The sequence below is a fragment of the Rutidosis leptorrhynchoides genome, chromosome 3 (assembly GCF_046630445.1).
Source record: "Rutidosis leptorrhynchoides isolate AG116_Rl617_1_P2 chromosome 3, CSIRO_AGI_Rlap_v1, whole genome shotgun sequence".
NCBI lineage: Eukaryota > Viridiplantae > Streptophyta > Magnoliopsida > Asterales > Asteraceae > Rutidosis > Rutidosis leptorrhynchoides.
Window position 1 is genome coordinate 643,097,452 of NC_092335.1, and position 3,981 is coordinate 643,101,432.

The following is a 3,981-nucleotide window of genomic DNA, read 5'->3' on the forward strand; positions in this document are numbered from 1 at the left end:
AATTAAATATGAGCTAAAAATACAAAAGTTATGCTACAACGATTAAAAAGGGACAAAATATAAAAATATACAAAAAGTTGTAAAAAGTACAATTTTTATAAAAATATTATTTTTATATTATTATTTTAATAAAACTACTAATTTTACAATTTAATAAAACTAATTAATACTAAATACATAAATTAAATAAAAAGTAAAAATAAAAATAAAACTAATAATAATAATAATAATTAGGTTTAAATAATAATTATAATTAATAATAACCCGTAATTAATGCAGGATTAGGGTTTTTTGTCGCCTGTCAGAAAGGCTCCGCGAGTCGCGGCATTTATTGCATCAAACCCCGCGAGTCGCGGGGTTCCAGAATTCAGCTGACAGGTTTGAATTTTTACGCGTTTTTCTTTATTTATTTATTTATTTTATTTTCTGTTTTCTATTTTTATATAAATAAAAGATATTAAAATAAAACTTATATTTTTATAAACTAAACTAAAAATAAAGAAACTTATAAAACTTAAATATTTAACAAAATCTTAAAAATACTTATATTTTTGTTTTTCTTTTTATATTTTTCGAATATTTAACACGTATTTTTACAAAAACGAATTTTAATAAAAGTTAACTAAAAATCTTTTTTTTTTATATTAGCGTTGCGCTTCCGGCTTTTAAGATATTCCCCGACAGCGGTGCCAAAAATGCTTGATGTTATGCGAGGTGTATATAAAATAGTTATTAATTTTAGCAGGAAATACTATTAAATACGATACAATTTTACACAAGATATTTATTTATTTATAGAATGGATATACTTAAACCTTGCTACAACACTTATAGGCAGTGTACCTAATCGTACAGTAGTGTAGTTTTTAGTAAGTCCGGTTCGTTCCACAGGGAAATCTTTAAACAAAGCTCAACACTATATTAGTTTACTTTTATTAAAAATACAAATATATATATAAGTAATATTATTATTATAAAGGGGGGTTTTTACCGTTTAATGACCGGTTTGTCGATTTTAAAACTTTAGTCGCAGTTAAAACCTAATGTAAAATATTAAATAAATAAAAGACTTAAATTAAAACTTAAAGTAAATAACGATAATGAAATTGCGAATAATAAAAGTGCGATAAAATAAACTTGCGATAATTAAAAAGTACGATAATTAAAAGTGCGATTAAACAACAATAAATAAAAGTGCGATAATTAGAAGTGCAATTAAATATAAAATAAAGGAAATTAAATATGAAATAAAAGAATTATGCTTATTTAAACTTCCGTAATCATGATGTTTGACGTGTTGATTTTAGTTTTATGCCCATGGGTTAATTGTCCTTTGTCCTGGATTATTTAATATGTCCGTCTGGTTTTTGTCCATAACAGTCCATCAGTCATAAATATAAAGTGCGAGTGTCCTCATCAAATTATTCTTATACCCGAAGTTAAATATTCCAACTAATTGGGGATTCGAATTGTAACAAGGTTTTAATACTTTGTTTAATGAATACACCAGGTTATCGACTGCGTGTAAACCAAGGTTTTACTACTTTGTTAACAATTACACCAATTACCCTTGAATGTAATTTCACCCCTGTTTTAATTATTCTAGTGGCTATTAATCCATTCCCGTGTCCGGTTAAATGAACGATTATTCGTACGTATAAATACCCCGCCCATCGTGTCCGATTGAGTGTATATGGTAATTTATAGGGACGCCCAATTGTAAATCTTTATATTAACATTAACAAACTTTCATTTAGTTAAACAAATATAAAGCCCATTAATAGCCCATAGTCTAATTTCCACAAGTGTCGTTCTTTTATCCAAACCCCAATTATGGTACAAAGCCCAATTACCCAATTTTAGTAATTAGCCCAACATCATGATTACTTCGTTTTAAATAAGCATAATAATAACTTAGCTACGAGACATTAATATAAAAAGGTTGAACATAACTTACAATGATTAAAAATAGCGTAGCGTTACACGGACAGAATTTCGACTTACACCCTTACAACATTCGCTAACATACCCTTATTATTAGAATTATAATTAAAATTAAAATTAAAATATAAATTATATATATATATATATATATATATATATATATATATATATATATATATATATATATATATATATATATATATATATATATATATATATCGTATAGATAGAGAGATGAGAGAAATAGAATATGAAAAATGATCAGAATTCGGTTTGCTTTATAGCCAGAGTTGATTTTTGGGGCTCCGCGACTCGCGGCAAAATCCTCTTCAAACTCCGCGAGTCGCGGAGAATGTATTTACAGCTCACACCCTTGGAGTTTCTCTGCCGACGGTTTTATAATATATATATATAATATATATATAATTAATATAATTAATTATATATTATATTATATTTATATGCATAGTTAACTTGTAATTTTTAGTCCGTTGCGTCGAGCGTTAAGAGTTGACTCTGGTCCCGGTTCCGGATTTTCGAACGTCCTTGCGTACAATTTTATATTTTGTATTTTGCGTTTTGAATCTTGTACTCTTGTAATTTCGAGACGTTTCTTATCAATAATTGGAACCTCTTTGATTGTCTTTTGTACTTTTGAGCTTTTTGGTCGTTTGCGTCTTCAATTCGTCGAATCTGTCTTTTGTCTTCACCTTTTATTATTTAAACGAATATCACTTGTAAATAGAACAATTGCAACTAAAAGCTTGTCTTTATTGAGGAATAATGCTATGAAATATATGTTCGTTTTTAGCATTATCAGTAAGAAATGAGGTTTTTAGATTGTTACGGGACTGTTGGACATTACGTAACCCTCGTCCCTTTGACGATGTTACAACACGCTGTCTTATCAACGGCCATAACGGTTATGTTCCACAAGACCAAGGATGGGAAGTAGTCCTAGTAAAACCAGAATGCATGACTTGTTTCTGGACGTATGAATTACGTGTCTTTATTGCCTTTGCTGAACGACTTGTGTACTAGCTAGAATTATCTTCACAACCATCTTGTATCAAATTTATTGTGTGCTATATTTCATGCTATATGTAAAATAAGCGGTATTGTAAGTTTGTAAAATGTTGTGTAAAAGTTTGAACGCGAAATATTATTATAATCAGTTTTTCATATAGAATTGTAGTAGTTGAATTGTATATTAGCTACTAACGGGTAGGTACTACCCGAATTTAAACTTATAAAACGCTAATATGAAGAAAAAGCTTTTATAAATGAGTTCATATTATGCTACGAAATACTATTAACTACTCTTAATATTCTGTATGATTAACTTGTTCCATTTAACTATTTTGAAGGAAATGGCACCGACTACTCGACACACCGTGAATATGAATGAAGAGGAATTCCGTACTTTTCTAGCTTCAAACATAGCCGCAGTACAGGCTGCGCTACATACCAACAATAACCTTGGATCTAGCAGTACAGGAAATCGTGTATGATGCACCTACAAAGAATTCACTGCCTGCAAACCTTTGGAATTTGATGGAACCGAAGGACCGATCGGATTGAAACGGTGGACCGAGAAGGTCGAATCGGTGTTTGCCAAAAGTAAGTGTACTGAAGAGGACAAAGTAAAGTACGCTACGCATACCTTCACAGGTTCTGCGTTAACATGGTGGAATACCTATCTAGAGCAAGTGGGACAAGACGATGCGTAAGCACTACCGTGGTCAGCATTCAAGCACTTGATGAACGAGAAGTACCGTCCCAGAACCGAGGTCAATAAGCTCAAGACAGAACTTAGAGGGTTACGAACCCTAGGATTTGATATTACCACGTACGAAAGACGATTCACAGAATTGTGCCTATTGTGTTCGGGAGCATTCGAAGATGAGGAAGAGATGATCGACGCGTTTGTGAAAGGATTACCGGAAAGAATCCAAGAAGATATAATTTCACACGAGCCCGCCTCCATACAACAGGCATGTAGAATGGCTCACAAACTAGTGAACCAGATTGAAGAAA